Source organism: Gopherus flavomarginatus, chromosome 1, assembly GCF_025201925.1.
Source record: "Gopherus flavomarginatus isolate rGopFla2 chromosome 1, rGopFla2.mat.asm, whole genome shotgun sequence".
NCBI classification, from domain to species: Eukaryota; Metazoa; Chordata; order Testudines; family Testudinidae; genus Gopherus; species Gopherus flavomarginatus.
Window position 1 is genome coordinate 21,686,383 of NC_066617.1, and position 15,228 is coordinate 21,701,610.

Consider the following 15,228-nt stretch of genomic DNA (forward strand, 5'->3'; position numbering starts at 1 on the left):
AGGTATTGCACAAAACCAGCCCCAGGACCGACCCTTGGAGCACTCCGCTTGATACCAGCTGCCAACTAGACATGGAGCCATTGATCACTACCCGTTGTGCCTGATGATCTAGACAGCTTTCTAGACACCTTATAGTGCAACTAAAGCATGATTGTATTTTGAGGGGAAAGAGCTAACAGCCAGTGAGAAGTTAAGGAGAAGAGTGAGGGAAATGGTGAGAATGGTCTCAGGGGAGATCAGGAGATGTTATAGGATGGGGTCAGTGGGGCAAGTGGAGAGGTTAGAGGAGATGAGCAAATGAGAAATGTTCCTTTAGACTTCTCATAAGTGGTGAAGCACTGAACCAAAACTTTATGCAGATTGTGAGCTCTTCAGAGCAGGGCAACACTCTTTGGTATTTTTGTGTCATGTATGACACTGTCAGCTCAGAACAAATAATAAATAGTAATGATGCCTAGGACTATTACTATCAAAGCACTGCCCTGGCCAGTTGTTACTGGGTACTGGGGTTTCCACTGTCACTGCCACAAAAACAACCATTCTTTTAAATCTTTTTGTTGTAATACACAATAAACATGGAAGGCTTGTGGCTATGAAACATATACAAAACAGCACGTCACTAGTTGAAAAAAGATTAAGGCAAGACTTTTTCTTGGACTTAGTGTAGTTTTTCCAGTTGGAATAATTCACTATACAATTATGACCTAGGAAATGAACACAACCTATGATGTACTTATCCTATATGATCTGGATGATACAATTAACCAGAACAATCCTACCCAAGCAAGTAAAAAATAATGCTAATGGAGGTCATATACTGCCATTTAATTAACCTAGTGTGGCATGTTCATTTGTCACAGACGCAAGTACTGCAAATGCTAATTGTTTCAGTCAGCTAATTGGAAAACTGTTTGAAAGAAACTGGAAAGGGTAATCCCATAGCAACAACTGGTCATGTGACCATGAGGCTGTCAGATATGTGCATAAATATGATTTTTACCAGGTTAATATCTGCTTAGTCTGGAAGCAAATACTGAATGATGACCTTTTTTACTAAGCCAGGCAAGTGATGTAACAAGACAATTTGACAGAATGTACTGGGAAAGACCTTATGTGCTGCAAGACATAGCTTGGTATTCAGAATACCTGTCTGATGAAGTGCAAGAACATTAAAATGTGAACTTCTGATTTTCAGGCATATTCTAACGTATAATCTTTTTGGTGTATTATGTGGCAAACTCTGCCCCCTGTATCATCACATTCAGGGAGAAGAGTCTTGCCAACTTTTCAATGTTATCACGTGTTTCTTGATATCTTTTGTTTAAAGATCCAGCTCCTCCAGTCATGTGATTAAGTGATTATCTTAGCTTTCGTTTTTAAAAAGGTGTCTAGCTCTCCTGAATGCAAAGAAAAATTGAAAGACTCAAAATACCCACAGGCAAATTAAAAAAAAGGCACAAATGGTTTAATTTTTAAAAGTTTGTGATTTTTAATGTCAATTTCATGAATTTTGACTGTCTGAGGATGGCAATACTGGTTGTATGAATAGTGGCGGAGTGGGAGATACTGGGATGGATCCATTATCCCTGTGGTTCCCTTGGCCATTGTGTTTTGTGTAGTAGGTCACAGGAAAGGCAGGGTCTGCTGTAGCTTCAGGGCTGAAGGAGTGACTGCAGATTCTCAGGTATTGGAGAAGGATTCCTTATTGATGGTTGGCTTGGGACAGGAATAGCTGCGGAGAGCAGTTTGACAACAACCAAGAGGAATACACTTGGTCAAAAGCTCAAATACTCTCTCACTCAAACCCTCATTGTCATAAGCAGATAGTTAAGGGTTAATGTCTTTTACCTGTAAAGGGTTAACAAACAGGGACCCAAACACCTGACCAGAGGACCAATCAGGAAACAAGATACTTTAAAATCTAGGTGGAGGGAAGCCTTTGTTTATGGGTTTTGGGTTTGTGCGTTGTTCTCTCTGGGTCCTGGACGGGACTAGAGGTGCAACCAGGTTTCTGCCAATCTCCCTACTACAGGCTCGTATCTATTCAGAATAGTAAGTAAGTACAAAGGCGGTTATAGTCTTTTAACTTGTTTTTCTTTATTGGCAGATGTGTACTTGCTGGAAGTAGCTTAAATTGTGTTTCTGCTGGAGAAAGCTTCTTTCTATTGTCTATAAGCTAAAAAACCCTGTATATTTACCATCTTGATTACAGAGACAATTTTTATGTTTTTTCCTTCTTTATTAAATTTTTCCTCTTTTTTTAGAACCTAATTAATTTTTTGAGTTATCTTTTGTAAGACTCCAGGGAAGGGAGTCTGCGCTCACCAGGGAATTGGTGGGAGGAAGGAAAGGGAGGAGGGAAGAAAAACCTGCTCTCTGCGTTTATCTCTGTATCTCTCTCCGGGGAAGAAGGGAACATTCCTTTCAGGTGGGGATTCAAGGAGTTGAATCACGGTGGTCTCCTAGTGTACCCAGGGCGGGAGAGAGCTGGGAGAAAGAAAGGAGGGGGAAGGGAAATGGTTTATTCCCCTTTATTTTAAGACTCAAGGAATCTGGGTCTTGGGGGACCCCAGGGAAGTGTTTGGGGGGACCAGAGGGTATCAGGCCCTAAAATTCCTGATTGGTGGCAGCGCAACAGGATCTAAGCTGGTAATTAAGCTTAGGGGAATTCATGCTAGTACTCATATTTTGGACGCTAAGGTTCAGATTTGGGAATTATACTATGACACTCATAATTAGAAACACTAAATAAAACACATTAAAAGGCCAGTGGAATAATTAAATACTGTAACCATTGTCAATAATATGTCATCATACAGAAGCTGCAACATTTGGATGTAAAGGTAAATGTGTATATTTATTTACACTTGGTACTTGTAAAAGTACTGTCCCAAAATCCTCTCCTGTTGCCATGATTTTCATGAAATGAGTGGACCATCAAATAAAACATGTACTTATTCCATTAACCCTTGCAGTGGTTGGGAAATTAGAGAGATTTGTTTAAATATGTGAATACATTGTTTTAATCATATCCTCACTAGAAAGTTGTCTGTTGAAAGGCTCTTCTCTAATGTGCTACAAAATGATTTATTTTTATTTCATTTGTTAGAATGTACAGCCTACAGTATTTACCGTCTAACATGTAATCTAAACGCAGATGTTTGAGTTCAGTACTATTAATAATAATTTTGAACTGCAATATCAACCAGAGGCCAAAGTCAAGACCTGGAACCACAAATACATGTTCCCTTCCTTAAGGAGTTTGCAGTCTAAGAATCCTCACACTGATAGCAAAGATGTGCTTCTTTCTGTGTGTCTCTTAAAATTCAGCTGCTGGAGTCGTGTGATTAAGTGATCATTTCATTGACATCTCAGTTACGTTTTAGACTTTACATTCAGAATTTCCAGGACTGCATACAGGGTTTGATCCAAAGCCCATTGAAATCAGTAGGAGCCTTCTCACTGACTTCACTGGCCTTTGGAGCAGGCCCTTAACACATTATACCCAGCTGTGCTGGGTCTGTCCCTTCCCTGTGGTCAGCTCTACCACAGTAGCAAATAGGTAGTCACCTGAGGCAGCAAAACATTCAATAACCATTTGTGTGAGTGAATGCGAGCTGATGGGGGAAGCAATCTGCAGCTTTATCTAAGACAGCAGGACCCCTAAAGCCAGCCCTGCCCATATCAGACCGGACCAGTGTTCATCTGTTAAAACAATGGATGCTAAAGTACTGATCCTATCATTTCCAGTTAAAATCATTTGAAATGTAAAGCCTGTGTTTCAGGATGGACCATTTAAACAAAGAACACTGCACTTAGGCCATGGATAAAGGCAAGTTTCTTATAATGTTCCATACAGGAAAAAAAAAAAAACTTATTAAGAATGGCCATACTTGGCCAGACCAAAGATCCATTTAGCCCAGTATCCTGTCTACCAACACTGGCCAATGCCAGGTTCCCCAGACGGAATGAACAGAACAGGTAATCAAGTCATCCATGCCCTGTCGCCCATTCCCAGCTTCTGGGAAAACAGAGGCTAGGGACAGCAACCCTGCCCATCCTGACTAGTAACCATTGATGGACTTAGCCTCCTGGAATTTATTGACTTTTTTTTTTAACTCTATTATAGTCTTGACCTTCACAAGATCCTCTGGCAAGGAGTTCCACAGGTTGAGTGTGCATTGTGTGAAAAAATACTTCCTTTTGTTTATTCATGATGCGGTTGATAACAACATTAATAATATATTTTAGTGTATAACCTCCACATCTGAAGGCATCTGGGATCCTTAACTGAAATAACTACAAAACAAATTACAGTATCTGCAGACATGATGCCTGTAAAAATGTCCAAGAGCCAGAAAACTAAATTATAACACCATAAACCCCACAAACCACAGAACTACTCCAGCCAAGAAACAAGATTTGAGCTTTGCTCTGAAGGTGCCACAGATGTACCTTTGAAATACATGGAGGGAAATGACATTCCAGAGTTAAGGTCCATCTGTGGAGTAGGCTTGCCTTGCTGTCCCCTTGCTTTATTCTGTAGCCCACTCATTTCATGATCATGTGGAATGGTCAGCAGTTCCAACGTGGTCAATCTTAAAACGGCTGTGATGGGTTAAAGTGGCAGACAATCCTTCATACAGGGGCAGATTCTTTTTGCCCCAGTCTGCTCTCTCTGCCCTTCTTAGGCATGTCTTGTGGTGGGGGAGACACCTGTATGCACCTGTACCTCTTTACCTGCAACCCCTGGCTCAGAGGTGGAAAACAGAGACTTTCCAAGGGGACTGTAAACAGTGCGAAGACTTACCGCTGTGGCGCCTCCTGCTGGTGATCTCAGGGAATTAGTTCTTTTCCAGCCTGGGCACCCTGCACAGGCCAGTGTCCCGCTGCCCCTTGGCTCCCCGTGTCCCTCCCAGGACCCAGTGCCCTTTGTCTTTGGGCACTGCTCCCTGGCAATACCCCCACAGTCTCAGTGTCTCCCCACCCAGGGGAACCCCCAACCCTCTATCCCTGCCTTGCCTCAGTCAGAGGCTGCTGCCAGTCACCAACTAGCCCCCGTTCCTGGGGCAGACTGCAGTATAAGCCACTCATCACTAGCAAGGAGGGTCTGGCCGTGCTGCTTCTGCCTACCCATGGGCTGCCCCCTGCAACTCCCAGTACCCATTGGCCTTCTGCCATGCTGGAATCTCCCCAGCTCTGCTCCACTTCAGGCACTCTGCTCAGGTCCATCTCAGTAGAGAACCTGCCTCTGCTCCTGGCTTCCCTGGCCTTTATAGGGCCAGCTGGGTCTGTTTGGGGCATGGCCACAGCTGAGCCTACTTTCCCTCATCAGCCCAGGCTTCTTGCCCCATCCACAGCCCTCTCCTGGACTACTTCAAGCCCTGCAGGGCAGGAGCAGGTGTCTACCCTGCTACAGGGACTATAAGCAGCTGGCACTGATTAGAGCAGCCCCCAGACTTCTCTAACCTGTTTGGAGCCAGAGCTGGGTAACGATTCAGGAAACTATAACCAGCTTCTTGGCTCCCCTGGCATGCTATATAATGATGGCATACTACTTAAGCGATTACATCTTAATAAAAACAACAAGGAGTCCTTGTGGCACCTTAGACACTAACAAATGTATTTGGGCATAAGCTTTTGTAGGCTACAACCCACTTCATCAGATGCACTACTGTATTTTTTCACTCCATGCATTTAATGAAGTAGCCCACGAAAGCTTATGCCCAAATAAATGTTTTAGTCTCTAAGGTGCCACAATGACTCCTTGCTGTTTTTGCTGATACAGACTAAACTTGGCTATCCCTCTAAATCTTAATAGTAAGTCCTTGGAGTGTTCTCACTGGATAAAAGGCTTTTGTTCATAGAGCCATGGCATTACCCTTTAGCAAGGGCCTTTTAATGCAGTACTAAGTAGTAGAACAAAGTCCTACTGGGCCATTTCATATTCTTTGTAAACATAATGGTATTACTTGTTCATCTGTCTAGGGTCTTATACTACGCCCATTACTGTGGTATCCAAGAAGCAAGTAAAAAAGCTGAAAAATGTGTGTTATGTACAAATTTGGATAAAAACTTTATCATAACCATTAAGAATTTAGAAAAAAAGCTGGGTCCTGATCAGGACGATTGTGCATAGTAATTAGATTGGGTGTGGGGGAAGATCTCTGTACTAAATTCCAAGCTGACCTTTATACTTGGAACTAATCCCTGAACTAATCTGTAAAGTTGCTAATTTCCATTGCAGATTCCTCCTCAAAATGCATTCCTTCTGTCACACCTACAACATATTGATTAACTAATGTTGGCTAGATTGATCTGCAGTCAAATTAGCTGACATTGTTTATATTTAAAAAAAATAATTATCTTAAATGATCTGGAACAATCAAGTTGTGTGCCCTATGTAACTGCAATCTTACTGTCATTACTTTCATTCCTCCAGTTGTTTGTTACACACTTGTTTCATCTTCTTTCAAATTAGATAGTAAATTTTTTGGAGACAAGAGACCATTTTTCCTTACCTGTTTGTGTAGTGCCTTGCCCAATGAAGTCTTGACTTGGTCTGTGTGCAACACCCAGTTATAAATAATACAAAGCCATCTAAACAGATTTGTTCAATTTGATCCTATCAAGTAATAGTAAAATAATTCTACCTACTCTGCATTTAACCTACAGGATTATAGATGCACTTTATTAATGAAAATTATTTTTTTTAATGAGAGAAAGAGTAATCCAAAATACCTAGAGGACCTGAAGGCAAATAAAGTAAATCAAGAAAAAGTGTCTCTAAAAATGTCAGGCTAAACAAAGCCTTAATAAATGAATGAAAATGGGTTTTTTTTTGGAAGACTGCCTTTCCTTCAGCGAAACACCAATTGAATAGCATTCCCATAATCTAAGACGGGGAGTCTGGACTCTAGCCATATAGTACAATAGCTTCTACTTTTATTACTGCTTATTGGATGGCAAGAAATCAAAACAGTAAATCCCATTACAGCACCGTGCAGAAAGACAGTTCAGACACTGAATAGCAAATTCAAGCAGACTGCATTTATGGTAACATCACATTTCTGTTCAAATAACATCATTGTCAGGGGCAGTAGACTTAACTAGGCAAAAGGTTTTGTATTACTCAGGTAACACTGAAACTTTTCATTGCTCTTTACTTCTGTTTAAAACCACTGTAGAGCCAACACAGCCAAAAGAGAGTGAGCTGGATTCTGTTTTTTCCTGGGCTTCAGCAGATGTGTTTACTGCACTGACTGAAGCCAGTGAGACTTAAGTGTATTGATAAGCCCTTAGCCGAATCGGAGGCTTAATGACAACTATGGAGACCCATTATCCTCAGTGAGTGTGCATCTGATCAGGATACAGCAAACAATTCTGCTGATACTCAAGAAGAAAGAGAATCCACCTCACTCTACTTTAGCTGTTTGCAATGGTAACAGGAGTAAAAAGTATGAAAAGATATTTGTATCACTAAAGGCAGCAAATACGACTCTGAATATTCATAGGGAACAGATCTGTTAAGGAATAAGATGGAATTTTTCATAGTCATTTTTCAGAATAAAACCACAGCTTAACTGCAACTTTAAATAGAAAAAAAAAGTTTCATTTTAAAACTAAGGGCTTATTTATATATGGTGTTGTTCCTGATTAACCCCATGTGTGAACACTCTTATTCTGGAATAAGAATACCTTGTTTGAAAGCTATTGCATTCAAACTCCTCCAACCCTATTGTAATCCAAACTTTCAAGTGTAGTCAAACCAGTAAGTCTGTTTATCTGGAAGCTGAAACAAGAGGGCTTGGTATTCACTACAGTTAAAAGATGTGAATTTCTTCAGTATTATTAACATGCTTGAGAATATTGTTAATCATATTAAAACAGTGGAAAAACTACCTCCAAAAGAGTACACTGGTTAAAATTGCTTTTGAGTCATATGACTGTGTAATATTAATGTTAATACCAACGCTATATTTTTAAATGCAATTGACTTGTTACCTGTACTTTCTAAAAAAACAATCTCCAGAACCTGTATACTACAAAGGCAAATGAAAAGCAAGCAGATTTTAATAACAATGAAAGTATTGTACAGAGCATCTGAGAGCTCATTCTTTTTTTTTAACTAAAGTAAAGGGCTAAATTTTTTCTCACTTCTCATGTATTATGGATATTTTCATCTTGCAATGAATGTGTGTTGCTTGATTATATAAGAAGTAGCTTGTCTTTGCAAACATGTTCATCGTATCTTATGTTTTAAAGTCAGTGATTTGGAGCAGTGATTTTTCAGTGATGCTGCCATGATTTCTCTATGTTGCTCCTCTTCATGGTAATACTTTTTTTTTTTTCTGGCAGAAGAATAAACATATGTTCCAGACATTCCAAGGAAACTTGCTAGGCTGACCTCTAGGTGAAACTGCAGATATTTGTAGTCCAGAACAAACTGACAATCAGTTAAGTCCATGTAAAAACGCTAGTATAGTCATACCCTAGGCATTTAATACTAGAGTGGATAAAGGATCACTATAGTCTCTAATTAAAATCCTGCACTGGCAGGGAGATGGATTAGCTGACCTGATCAACATTTTCAACTTTAACTTTTCTGACACTGTGATATATGAATACATGAGCCTAGGACCTGTAGTGCCTAAGCTCTTGCGTGACTTGGAAAAACAGAGACAATACATTAGTATTGAATGGCTAGATGTGTGCCCTTTTCATGGTGGTATTTGTATATAAGAAAGCTGACTAGATATAACAGCTGCTTTTACTATGTTCAGCAGGACGGGATCATGAGGATTCCCAATAAAACAGGAAAGAGCCGTGGAGTCGGAACACTGAGGCACATTAGTGTTGTTTATAATACTGATAACTACTACACCCAACTCAGTGATAAAAGGGTGTAAAGTCTTTAAGGAGTCTAAACAAAGAAAGAGGAATTACCCAGTGAAGAGTGCTGAAGGAAGATGATGGCCATTTACCAAGTCATAATAAATGTGGGTTGACAGGCAAACTGAAAATATAGCCCTGGGTAAAAGCGTGTAATCAGGGCATGAGGTTAACTGAGGAAAAGACAAGGCTAAAACTCTGGCATATGACTTTATGGTATAGAATCTGATTTTATAGATTCTGACGGAATCAAGATCTGACATAAAAAGGATTTATAAACTTTATTGTGATGACATACACCCGTGGTTCTGAAAATGTGGTTTGCATTTCAGAGGCTATTTAAAATTATGCAGTTTAGAAAAGGAATGTTACCCCAAGATCTGAGAACTGATCACTCATTGAAAACATAACCAGAGACTGTGGAGAAAGATGAGGAGTCTTTAACCCATACTCACATGAGCAGTTCAATTTGCTGTAGTGGAATCACTCACAGGTGTAACGAATTCAGGTTTAGGTCCTTTACTTTTATGTCCTGAAGTTAAAAAAAACAGCAGTTTATCTCATCAGTTTATTTAATTTTTTTTATTCTTATGGGCTTGACAAAATGAGGCACATAATGCAGACAGTCTCTGCCTTGGAGAGATTATAATATAAGCAAAACAGACACAGAACAGACATCATGCACAGGGAAGACCAGAGGAGGGAGTTACTGGGTTGTTTCGTATTCTCATTTTGAATATATCAGTAACATTATTGAAATGCCTGACTCATTTCATGTGGGCAGGGCACAAGAAGTGAGTCTTGATGAAGGATTGAAGTGGAGAGCAGATAGTGGGTTGATGACTCAGAATTGGAAAGACGTAGGGGAAGCATATTGATGGTTGCAGGGGAAGCAGATAAGAGGGACTGGCATAATTGGCAAAGCAAGGAGAGGAAGTGACATGATAAGATATTAACACACAGATGTAGACTGGATTGGAATTATGCAGGGATGAGGAGATAGGGATATTTTTGGTAAGTAAGAGGGAAAACATGAGAAGCAATTAGGGGGTAGGGAGAGCAACTGGTCATGTGTTTTGTTTTTACATCGAGTCTCTTCAGTTTAATCCAAAATATAAGTGTGTGGCCATTGACTTAAGAGGAGAGGCTGAGGGAACAGGGGTTATTTAGTCTGCAGAAGAGAAGAGTGAGGGGGGATTTGATAGCAGCCTTCAATGACATGAAGGGGGGTTCCAAAGAGGATGGAGTTGAGCTGTTCTTAGTGGTGGCAGATGACAGAACAAGGAGCAATGGTCTCAAGTTGCAATGGGGGAGGTCTAGGTTGGATATTAGGAAACACTATTTCATTAGGAGGGTGGTGAAGCACTGGAACGGGTTATCTAGGGAGGTGATGCAATCTCCGTCCTTAGAGGTTTTTAAGGCTCGGCTTGGCAAAGCCCTGGCTGGGATGATTTAGTTGGTGTTGGTCCTGCTTTGAGCAGGGGGTTGGATTAGACAACCTCCTGAGGACTCTTCCAACCCTGCTAATCTATGATTCTATGATTGTGCATATTTTCAGATAGACATTTGCAACTCCCAGTATGTTCTACCGGGTCACCCTGCAAAAATAGACCAAGTAAATTCTTAGTATTAAAAAACCTGCTACTTTTGATTAAAAGTCATGAATGTTTTCAGTTGCACTTCAATAACATTACTGTAAAAGACATTGCCTCCATTTAATATACTGGGCAATGTGCTCGTAAAGGACAACAGTCCAAGCTGTACATAGAACTCAATGAATTCTTGGATGAAATATCACAGAATCACAGTGTATTTTTACTTCATGGGTTTTTAATGAACATTTTTACGAGTTTTATGCCAAATCAATACAGTTAAGGTTGGATTCTGATAGCTTTATTCATGTTTAAGTCATACCATACATCATGACCCGTCCCAGTGAAACAATTGAATTACTTGTGGAATAAAGTGCTACTCATTGTGACTAAAGGTATCAAAATCTGACCTGTATTTCTCCAGTGTTGCCATTTAGCAGTTTAAATTAAAATCTCTGGCATTTGATCAAGTTATTTTGGAAGACAGAACCTTTACAAAACTCATGAGAAAGAGCAAGCATCAATGATATTGTGGGAGACTGTTCTCCATTTGCTATATATTAGTCATACTTTATCAGTATATGTTATGTTTAGTTACTTGTAAAACCGTAATGGTATTAATGATCAAATGATTATTTTTGCATTGGTTTTATGCCCAAATTTGTTTCTGGATGTGCTACTTTCATCTGGGATAATAAAAATCAATGCATGGTGTTTAGTGTTTCTAATATTGCTCAGATCATTTTTGCAACATGATATGACTAGACTGGACAGAGACTTTGTGAAACAAAGAGTGAAAATATTTTCAGAAAAACTTGGTTGTCTCTTATTTGTGTTCTTCATGAATAAAGAAGCATCTTCATTCTTTGTAACTAATGCCTCCCAAAGTGAGAACCAGGACCAGACTATTCAATCTAGCGGGGAAAGCTATAACATTATCCAATGGCTGGAAGTTGAAGCTAGACAAACTAAGATTGGAAATAAGGTGTAAACTTTTAAGGGTGAGACTACTGGAACAATTTACCAAGGGTTGTAGTGTATTCTTCATCACTGACTACTTTTCAAAATGGAGTGGATGTTTTTTTCTGAAAGCCATGCTCTAGGAATTATTTCTGGGGAAGTTCTCTGGCCTGTGTTATACAGGAGAGCTGACTATATGATCATAAAGGTCCTTTCTGATCTGGGAATCTACTTTTACCCAGTTGTAAATCTAGGATCATTGATTATGGTTTAAAACTGCCAGCATGCATCCAGGATAAAAAGAAAATTGTGATATAATTTGGCTATTTATTGAATGATCAAATTTCTTTCAGAACTAATTATCAGGACGACAGTTAATGTGCTTTGAGTGCTGAGGAGCAGTGGCCTTGGAGCCGAAAAATAATTGATTTAAAAAAGGCTTATGTGCATGGTTCAGTGCCCAGTGTAATCTATAAGATTCTTTCCATAGTTTTGAATGGACTTTGGATCAGGCTCTTTATTATCTTTGATCAGGACTGTACTTACAAGTGTCATAAGTCGGCTTCCTCATGACTTGGCTGTTCCCAGGGCTTTTAACTATTTGACCTACCTCAGAGAGATGCTCAGGACCAGATTCTGCTATCACTTACACCACTGCTAACCTAGAGTAATCCCACTGAGCTGGTTTCTTCTGTGAGTCAGTAGAATAGCTCGGCATCTCCACACAGAATGAAAAAACTTGACTGTTCGAAGACTCAGTCCTGCAAGGCCCTCCGCACATGGCACAACGCCTGAAGTCAATGCGTATTCAACGAGAATAGATCTTTCAGGATCATACCCAACATGATGGTGGGAGATGCTGAAGATATAAATTCTGTAGAAACTAGTACTGTACTAAGCTCAGGAATATTCAACAAAAAGTGCCAATCGATTATTAATAGAGCTTTAAAATTTGCCAGTTGACTGAAATCAGAATGTTGATGAAGTTCCACCAGAAACCACATAAGGGTCTGATAGTTTCTTGCCAGCTAGCCTGCCTGTCTCTAGGGCAGCCTGCCAGGCAGACTATCCTCGAGTCAAGGACCTTAGGCCTTCCAGGGTCCATGCTCCAGAAGAGCTGGCAGGAAACCAGGTAGTTTTCAAAACCAGATTGAAATGAAAGCAAATTTCAGCAAATGGAATTATCTCCACAGAGCAGTAAGCATTAAAAACTTTCGTACCACATCAGCAACATACTGGATTATACTTCATACATAAATACAACTCATATGTTAATGCTTTGGGATATTAGCAACAACAGCTTACTACCTTGAGGTGGAATACAGTAAACTTATTCATATGGGGTCTGAGTATAAAATAAATGTAGTACACATCAAGAATAATGTGAAGCCAAATCCTTAGCTGATATAAATCACATAGGTCTATTGACTTCAGTAGAACAACACTATTTTACACAAGCAGAGGATATAGCTGATGGAGGACTGCCAACCCCAAATGTTCCAAACTCGTGAGTCTGGCAGTGTAGTCGGAGGGCGGTCAGTCCTCCCCCTCTGGAGGCCACCCTGCTCACTATGTCATTGGGATCTCAGCCTAGTATTGGGGAACTAGCAGTTTGGTGATAGTGTCGCAATGGCCCTAATCTCCTCCTGCAGAGAAGGGCACACCCAGTAATCACTCAGCTCTGGGCTCTTGCAGTAGAGTCAGAGAAAAACCCAGTAGTCAATTAGCCCCAGTCTCTTGATTCAGAGACAGGGCAAATCCAGGGGTCAGATGTCCTAGTTTTGGCAGACAACCAACAAACCCAGGCCAGGTGGTGGCAGGTGAGGCCTGGGCCTATTCCACCAGACCCCCAACCCAGGGCCCTAACAGTGTCAGAGTGATCTGCCACTGGGTCAGCAGGGCTCCCAACCGCAACACACTGGCCATACTTGAAGCAAAGATGCAGCCAGACTAAGGTTAGCTGCCCCAGTGCCACTTCCTCCCCTCCCCTTGAGGTGTACCTGGATTAGCGGGGTATCATCTGCCTCTTCTGGGTAGGTGTCCCTGGCATCACTGGGCTCAGCAGCAGGATCAGCAGCAGGGAATGTCTGTCTCCCTCTGTGTCTCAGCCCCAGCTGAACAGGAGGCCCTGCCCTTTATATTTCCTGTTTTGGTGTCATACTTCCGATGGGAGGGATGAGGCAGTCCTGGCTCCACCCACGTGGGCAGGGAGGGTGGTTCTTCCTCCTCTGGCTCAGAAGGAGGCCACCTGGCCTCACTACAAGCCCCAAAAATCATTAGATTGGCTTATGAATCATGAGACCAATTACAAAAATACATTTTGGTTCCTTTTATTTGTATTCTGGTTTTGAGCCCTGTTACACTACACTGGGGTCACATTTTCAAACTTTTCTCCCCAACCATGCAGGCTAAAAATTTACCTTAAACATAAAAATCCATCTGAGATTCTAACATATTCACATACCTGTAGAATCTTAGTCTTTAAGAAAAACATGAATTACTGCAAAATCTCAGAATTAAAATCTTGAAAGATGGCAACAGAGCCAAAGGTTTGCTCAGCTAAACTGATAGATCATTTGCCAGGATCATCTTGGCATATAGGGGATCTAATCAATCCCCTGCTGTTTGGGGACCTCGGGGATTGGTGCACCGCAGTCCCTCCTATTTTCTGCCTGTGATGTAGAATAGTTTAGTTTTCTGAGGGCTCTAGTACTTTAGACTAATTTCAGTTGTTGGGTTTGTTGCAGGTGCTGGGTGGCATTGGTAATCTGTGATGTACAGGAGGTCAGACTAAGTGATCTTCTGGTCCCTTCTTACCTTAAACTCTATGACTTTATGACTCTAGGTAGCCAGCATTACTTTGGAGATGGTCTTTCTTATTGTGTAAGACTACAGCAGCTGTTGGGCTTGGGTTGGCATCCCCTTGATTTAAAATGGAGGAGACTGTAATGGTGGAGGCCATTGACCAAAGTTCATTCAGGCAAAATAACCTCTTTATTCATACAGCTTGTTGCCTGAGGAGTTAGTGGAGAACGTTCTTTGGTTGCTTTTTGTTTAAGGAGAAAGTGTTGGAGTCTGCATTGGCGCTGGGCCAAATTTTTATTTATAGTGAGGGCAGGTCTACACTTAAAATGTTGCTGAAGCGCTTTAGTGAAGATGCTCCTACGCTAAGAGGAAAGCATAGTTAATCCACCTCCCTGAGACGCAATAGCTGTGTCGATGGGAGAAGCTTTCCTGGTGACATAGTGCTGTCTACACAGGAGGTTAGGTTAGGTTGGTATAATGACCGTACACACCCTAGAGCAATGTAGTTACACCGATATAAGTCTGTACTGGAGACCTGACCATAAACTCACACATGCATGTGTACACACATTCTCTAATTTTGAGCTAAGGGTCTGATTCAGTGTCCATTGAAGTCAATGGGAGCTTTTCTTTTACTTTAAATGGGTGTTGGATCAGGCTTCTATGTGACTGTTCTGATTAGCTCCTTATAGAAATCAATATAAGAAACTACAGATGACTCAGTAAAGAGTTAGATCTTGCAGTCTTTATTGGGGAAAAATTACCAGTTATTTCAAATGCTTTATGTACTGCTGTGTCAATAACAATTACTAATACTCATGCGTATGATGCATCGTAATTAAAAGTAAAATAATAGGTAGGTAAATGCAATTTTTTAGACAAAATATGTGAACCATGCTAAAGTGCAGATATATTATTCCCTCATTTTGAATGCTAGGAACATAATGGTCTATTTGCTGACAAGGAAGGCTACTTCTAT

At 40.7% G+C, this 15,228-nt stretch overlaps 1 protein-coding gene and 1 long non-coding RNA gene across 2 annotated transcripts in view; one reads left to right on the forward strand and one right to left on the reverse strand.

Moving 5' to 3' along the window:
- Positions 1–13,556, reverse strand: part of LOC127043206 (uncharacterized) — a 56,347-nt gene extending 42,791 nt beyond the window's left edge. Inside the window, exons 1-2 of the long non-coding RNA XR_007772170.1 lie at positions 13,445–13,556; positions 9,348–9,424 (exon numbers count right to left, since the gene is read on the reverse strand). This is a non-coding gene — a long non-coding RNA (uncharacterized LOC127043206). The remainder of the gene's footprint in view (positions 1–9,347; positions 9,425–13,444) is intronic.
- Positions 1–15,228, forward strand: part of PCLO (piccolo presynaptic cytomatrix protein) — a 544,942-nt gene that overhangs the window by 223,114 nt on the left and 306,600 nt on the right. The window lies entirely within an intron of this gene.